The 7,601-nt window shown below is 46.1% G+C and overlaps 1 non-coding gene and 2 pseudogenes across 1 annotated transcript; all 3 read right to left on the bottom strand.

Moving 5' to 3' along the window:
* Positions 1-5,553: 5,553 nt before the first annotated feature.
* Positions 5,554-5,727, bottom strand: LOC138773487 (U2 spliceosomal RNA; annotated as a pseudogene).
* A 285-nt stretch (positions 5,728-6,012) lies between these two features.
* LOC138773650 (U2 spliceosomal RNA) lies at positions 6,013-6,122 on the bottom strand (annotated as a pseudogene).
* A 954-nt stretch (positions 6,123-7,076) lies between these two features.
* Positions 7,077-7,267, bottom strand: LOC138773304 (U2 spliceosomal RNA). The gene has a single exon (XR_011360011.1). It is a non-coding gene; the product is annotated as a U2 spliceosomal RNA (small nuclear RNA).
* Positions 7,268-7,601: the final 334 nt, after the last annotated feature.

Genomic DNA, 7,601 nt, shown 5'->3' with positions numbered 1-7,601 from the left:
AACATTCGTTAACCGATACAACCTTCCTCCTAAACACACACAAATTCCTCACATCCCATAAGCTCTCCATCACACACGCCAAAATTAGCCACATCACTCTCTCCTTAATCTTGCTCGATGCACCCATACCAAACATTGCCACTCTCCAGTCTATAAAGGTCACACCAGCTAGCTCCCTAACCAAGCCACCCACTCCTTTCCATACATTATACGCAAAATCACAGTCCCACATCACATGTCTCACCGACTCATTTGACCCACAACCATCCCTTGGACACACCTCATATCTAATCAAGTCACGCCTCTTCTGTACTTGTCTCACCGGTAAAATATCATGCAAAGCCATCCATACCACATCATGCTGTTTATTTGACATGCCACTCACCCTCATTTTTTTCCAAACTGCCAACGCCTCATCCGCCCTTAACCCACCAATATTACACACCAACTCTCCTGCATCTATCTTCTTCAACACTTTCTTTTTCTCCTTAAAATCCTTCACAGGCACACTTAACAAATCAAACTCTATCACAAATTTTTCCACTCTCATATACCACACAGGGCACTTAAAGGCTACAGGCACTCTTACATCCCATTCCATCCACTTTAGACCATACAACATCCATCCAGCCATATACCGAATCATGCATCCTGCCTTACTCCCTTTCTCCAACAATACAACCATAACCTTGATATAACTCAGCCCCAAAAAGATCTGAAAATTTGGGAAACCCAACCCTCCATGCTCACATGACTTATATACATACTCCCTTTTCAGTCTCTCCATCCTACTACCCCACAGAAACGTAAAACATAACTTCTCCGCCTTCTTTATCTTTCGTACCGCAAAGGGAAACACATTCGCACAAAAAAGCAAAATAGGCAAAATCACTGCTTTCACAACCAGCACCTTCCCCACCAAAGTCAGTTCACGCATCCTCCAAAAATTCAACTTTCGTTCAATCCGACCCCCACATTCGTCCCAACTTTCATTCCCTTTCAAATCATCATTAAACTGAATCCCCAAAATTTTTATTGCCCCCACCTCACACTCCACTCCATCCATCTTAACATTCTTATCCCCAAAACACTTAAAAACACATTTATTCCAATTTATTCTGAATGCAGATGCCCCACAAAAAATATCCAGCCACAATTTTGCTCTGTTCATACTCGCCATATTATCACTCACCACCACAATATCATCCATATAACCCAGCACCTTTACATTCTTACCCGCACTCCCCGGAATCAACAATCCTCTCATCAGCTTATCTTTCCTTACACAACACAACAGAGGCTCAATCACACTTACAAACAATATCGGGGACATCGGGCAGCCTTGCCTAACCCCCGACCTTACACTCACTTTCCCACTCAGGACACCATTAATCAACACCTCACTTGTCACATCTGTATACAAACCTCTCACTATATTTACAAACTTCCTTGGAAAACCCATTCTCCCCAACACTCTAAACATAAAATCATGCGAAACCCTATCAAAAGCCTTTTCAAAATCCACAGCCAAGACCATACACTTCTGTTTTCTATCCATACTGTCACCAAACAGATCCCTCAACAAAAGCAAATTATCAGTCATACTCCTCCCAGGAATTGCACACACCTGATCCTCACCAATCACCTGCTCAACCACATCACGCATACGCCCAGACACAATCTTACTAAAAACTTTATAATCGGCATTAAGCAAAGTAATCGGTCTCCAGTTCCCCAGAACCGCTTTATTCCCTTTTTTATGTATCAGAACTACCACACCTTCTTTCATTGAATCACTCAAACAGTCATTTTTCCATATATATTGACACACCTCCACCATATCCATACCCACAATCTCCCATGCTTTCACATATAACTCAATCGGAATCCCATCCTTTCCTGGCGTTTTATTTTTCTTTGCACTCATCACCGCACTTTTGACTTCCTCCATGGTCACCTCCTCACATAGCAGCTCCCCATCACTCTCCTTAAGCTTACTCTCCAGACCATTTAGTACCTCACTCACCAGACCCTCATCAATCCACTTATGCCCATATAAATCACCATAAAAACTCTCCACCTCTCTTATAACCTGCTCTCCAACCACACACTTCCCATCCTTGTTCATAACCTCATCCATCTCATTCCTCCTTCCACACACTTTCTTAAAGAAAAAACTTGTGCACTTCTCATTTTTATCCAGATATTCTATTTTTGATCTATAAATTATTTCTTTACCTCTTTCATCCATCATTTTCTTCATTTCTCTCTTTGCATCCTCCAACAAATCACTTACATCCACCCCACTCATATTTAACTTATGCAACCAATCAATCCTTACATTTAAATCACTATATTTTTTTCTTATCACACCCGCCTTTTTATACCCCCATTTCCGAAAGAATTTTTTACATTCTTCTTTCATCCAATCCCACCAATCTAATATACTCTCAAACCCATGCTTCCTATCCTTCCACCTCATATAAGCATATCTAAAATCATTCATCACTTTTTCATCTTCCAACAACTTTACATTTAATTTCCATACACCTTTACCATATACTCCTTTAACCTCACATGCAAATTCAGCTCTCAAACACTCATGATCAGAAAAAGGTACAACTTGTTGAGAATACCCCAGACACTCCAAACTTTTAGAAGCGAAAATGAAATCAATCCTAGACTCCACCCCTCCTCTATCCGCCCTATATGTAGCAGGTGGTGACTTACCCACCACCCTCACAGCTGTGTCAAACAAAAGAAAATCAGAAACCAAACGATTCAAACTCCGCCCCGTGATATCCAACCCAGCACCATCTGTAACACAATTAAAATCTCCCGCCATAATCACAGGAATCCTCCCTGGCAAAAAAAGACACACTTTCTCCAACAACTTAACCCTTTCTTCCTTCCCCGTAGGAGCATACACATTACAAACCCTCAACTTCATACCCTTATAAACCACCACCGCTACAATACACCTCCCTACCTCCACCACAACATAACTCTCCAATTTAACCTCCCTACTCCCCAACAAAATCCCAACACCATCATTTTTATTCAAATTTGATCCAGACCATACATATTGTCCATGCGGCCAATCTTGGTCCCCCAAGGACTCTGCAATGCCACACTCCTGCAAACAAAACACATCAGCCCCTAGACTTTTTACATAGTCCAGGACTGCCGCTCGCCTGGCCTTGGATTTAATCTGTCTCACATTTAGGGATAAGACATTACATGCAGTTTTGGTTTCCATGTTCTTATGCGGCATGCCAGCGGACTATAAACTCCCCACCTTTCTCTCATCCTTCTCCTTCTGGAAACTGGCAGCTTAAGGTAAAGGCCGAGGTCTCTGCTTCTCCTAAAAAAGGAGCCTCATTTGGGATAGATGACACAGGATACACCGTGTCCCGTCCGGGACTCACACCAGCCTCACTTGCTGGAGACAAAGCAACTCTAGCTCTTTTAGGAGCTATATTCAGCTCCTCTTCCAGGGGCCTTGTGGCAGAAAAGTCGCCCTGACCGCCATCTCCACCTTCCCGCTCTGCCGGGCTTTCACTCCAAGAAAGAGCGGGAGTTTCAGGCTCAGAGCCTTCCACCTCCCCCTCTCCTTGTATGCCAACACCACTTGCAATTTCATTTTCCGCTGAGGTCACTTCCATCGACTCCTCCACCTCCACCTGTCGCTCACCTCGGGCCTCTTCCCGGCCTGCACCAACCACCTCTGCATATTGCTTCCTCACACGCATTTTACAGTCTCTGAACACATGCCCTTCTTTGCCACAAACATTACACACAATAGCATTCTTGCAATCTCTGGAGAAATGCCCATCTTGCTGGCAACGCCCACACTTTACCTCCTTACATACATCATCCTCCTGTGTGTGGCCAAAACTCTTGCACTTACGGCAGAACCTGGGTGCATTCGGGAAGAACAAGTAGCCTCTGTCCCTCCCGATGGCAAAGTTCAGAGGTGGGTAATAAATACCACCAGGACTCTCTGGGTCCTCACGAAAGATGACAAAAAACTTGTATTTACCTGTCCACAAGCGCTCGCTATTCAACACCTTGTGGGAGAAACTAACTCCCGAACAATATTTCCTCAGGAAAGCCACAATGTCTTCTTTTGGTACATAAGGATTATACATGAATACAACCAAGGGAACTTCTCTCCTGCTGTATAACACTGTGAAGGTTAACCCATCCAGGCTGGACTCACCAGATTTCTCTTGGAGCGTGCGGTACAGCTGATGACAATGAGCTATGGTCGTCAATACCAACACAAAGGTACCTTTCCTGGGATCTTGCAAACAAAGGATGTCGTCATACTTCACATTCAGAGTATTGTACAATACATCTTGCACCATTACCTGAAGATTAAAATGCTCCTCCTTTCCAGCCTCCACGTTGATCCGAAATGCATTCTTGACCCGGGGTTCTCCGGTCTCCGCATAGCGCACGATGACGCCCATGGTGATCGCCTCCTCCGTCCTCAGCCGCTCCCAGCGGGAGCTAAGCCTCCGACACCTTCCAGCCCGACACAAGTGCAGCAGATACTACACCTGATCTTGGCCAAAAGGCCGAGAAGCGATGGCCACAACGGTTTCCCGAAAACTCCCCTTCTCGGACACCACGTCCTTCTTGTTAAGGCGAAGCCAGACATACATACCCTATTATGCGCTCCACCCTCTCAGATGGCGGACCGGACGTGCTTTCACACTGCATCTCCTATTGCCTAGCACTGCCTCTGTCTTCCTTTCTGCTCTCAAATCTGAATAGCTCCACCCCCCAATCACACTGCGTCTGCTTCCACCTGATGGATGGCAGACATACACGTCTCTGTCTCTGTCTCCGTCTCTGTCTGGCATACATGACATGCAGCTAGCTCTTTGGCTGGCTGTCTCTGTAGCTGGCTGGCTGTCTCTGTGGCTGGCTGCCTAGCTGGCTAGCTTATTATTAGTACCTACCTACCTACCTACCTACCTATCTATCTATCTATCTATCTATCTATCTATCTATCTATCTATCTAATCTATCCTATCTATCCTATCTATTCTATCTAATGTATCTAATCTATCTATCAAAGAACATGGAGGGTGAATTCTCCCAGCTGGAGCCGTAGGCAGGCAGCATCAGCAGGATACATCGGCCGGCCACCAGGAAATCAAATCCAAAGGAAACGGTTTAATAAACTGCACCTACCTTTCCACCTACCTGCTCGGTCGCTTGACCGGCTGCAACTGAGCTGCTTGTTGTGCTGGCAGCTGTGTATAGCAGCAAAGCCTTGATGACATCACGTCCCGCGATGACATCACCAGCACTGGCCCGGCAGCCAAGTTGTAAACAACTCTGCCAGTTGGTTGCCATGGCAACAGAGGCCAGCAAGTCTTGGACAAACAAACTTTTCGTAGCCACACTCGGGCTAATTTTTCGGGGTCGGTCCACCTGCGCACAACACACTCGAGGGATGTTTCTTGCAAAACAGTAGTTTCAGGTGCAGCCGGCTTGTTTCCTTCTTCATTCTTTTGCTCTGTTTTTTGCAAACTCATTAGGGGGTGCACTGAACCTGGAGGCACTGCAATACCAGGTCAATGCCTGGAGAGGACAGAGCAAGCTCTTTTTCCATCTCCCTGTTCTAAAAATCCATTTAATATATGGTCCCCAGATAGGGGACGTATCAGATATTAAACTGATAAGAACAGATTTTTTTTTGATTGAAAATATCTTTATTACAATCAGTCGTCGTCAGGCATACATAAACTGTGACGCAGCACAGTTCAATAAATAAGACACTACATACTCAGCACCATGGTACAACATACAGCACAGGCTCCCTACGCTATACATCGTACCACCCGCTACACTAGCATTCCCGCATACCTTAACAATCCTAAAACAACAAACAATAAAGCAATACAGACAAGTGATGGGGTAAGGGGGGGGTGGGAAAGAGGGGGGTAGGGAGGGGAAATCACAGGCCCGAAGCTTTATTGAAAGACGACACAACACAAGGGGAGAGGGGGAAGGAGAGGGGTATCAATCCTCTTCTTCCTGGTCCGTTCTGTCCATGATAAGAACAGATACTACACTTGATCTTAGCCAAAAGGCCGAGAAGCGATGGCCACAACGGTTTCCCGAAAACTCCCCTTCTCGGACACCACGTCCTTCTTGTTAAGGCGAAGCCAGACATACATACCCTATTATGCGCTCCACCCTCTCAGATGGCGGACCGGACGTGCTTTCACACTGCATCTCCTATTGCCTAGCACTGCCTCTGTCTTCCTTTCTGCTCTCAAATCTGAATAGCTCCACCCCCCAATCACACTGCGTCTGCTTCCACCTGATGGATGGCAGACATACACGTCTCTGTCTCTGTCTCCGTCTCTGTCTGGCATACATGACATGCAGCTAGCTCTTTGGCTGGCTGTCTCTGTAGCTGGCTGGCTGTCTCTGTGGCTGGCTGCCTAGCTGGCTAGCTTATTATTAGTACCTACCTACCTACCTACCTACCTATCTATCTATCTATCTATCTATCTATCTATCTATCTATCTAATCTATCCTATCTATCCTATCTATTCTATCTAATGTATCTAATCTATCTATCAAAGAACATGGAGGGTGAATTCTCCCAGCTGGAGCCGTAGGCAGGCAGCATCAGCAGGATACATCGGCCGGCCACCAGGAAATCAAATCCAAAGGAAACGGTTTAATAAACTGCACCTACCTTTCCACCTACCTGCTCGGTCGCTTGACCGGCTGCAACTGAGCTGCTTGTTGTGCTGGCAGCTGTGTATAGCAGCAAAGCCTTGATGACATCACGTCCCGCGATGACATCACCAGCACTGGCCCGGCAGCCAAGTTGTAAACAACTCTGCCAGTTGGTTGCCATGGCAACAGAGGCCAGCAAGTCTTGGACAAACAAACTTTTCGTAGCCACACTCGGGCTAATTTTTCGGGGTCGGTCCACCTGCGCACAACACACTCGAGGGATGTTTCTTGCAAAACAGTAGTTTCAGGTGCAGCCGGCTTGTTTCCTTCTTCATTCTTTTGCTCTGTTTTTTGCAAACTCATTAGGGGGTGCACTGAACCTGGAGGCACTGCAATACCAGGTCAATGCCTGGAGAGGACAGAGCAAGCTCTTTTTCCATCTCCCTGTTCTAAAAATCCATTTAATATATGGTCCCCAGATAGGGGACGTATCAGATATTAAACTGATAAGAACAGATACTACACTTGATCTTAGCCAAAAGGCCGAGAAGCGATGGCCACAACGGTTTCCCGAAAACTCCCCTTCTCGGACACCACGTCCTTCTTGTTAAGGCGAAGCCAGACATACATACCCTATTATGCGCTCCACCCTCTCAGATGGCGGACCGGACGTGCTTTCACACTGCATCTCCTATTGCCTAGCACTGCCTCTGTCTTCCTTTCTGCTCTCAAATCTGAATAGCTCCACCCCCCAATCACACTGCGTCTGCTTCCACCTGATGGATGGCAGACATACACGTCTCTGTCTCTGTCTCCGTCTCTGTCTGGCATACATGACATGCAGCTAGCTCTTTGGCTGGCTGTCTCTGTAGCTGGCTGGCTGTCTCTG

This window comes from Dendropsophus ebraccatus, chromosome 14, assembly GCF_027789765.1.
Source record: "Dendropsophus ebraccatus isolate aDenEbr1 chromosome 14, aDenEbr1.pat, whole genome shotgun sequence".
NCBI classification, from domain to species: Eukaryota; Metazoa; Chordata; class Amphibia; order Anura; family Hylidae; genus Dendropsophus; species Dendropsophus ebraccatus.
This window is presented reverse-complemented; position numbering and strand designations above follow the sequence as displayed.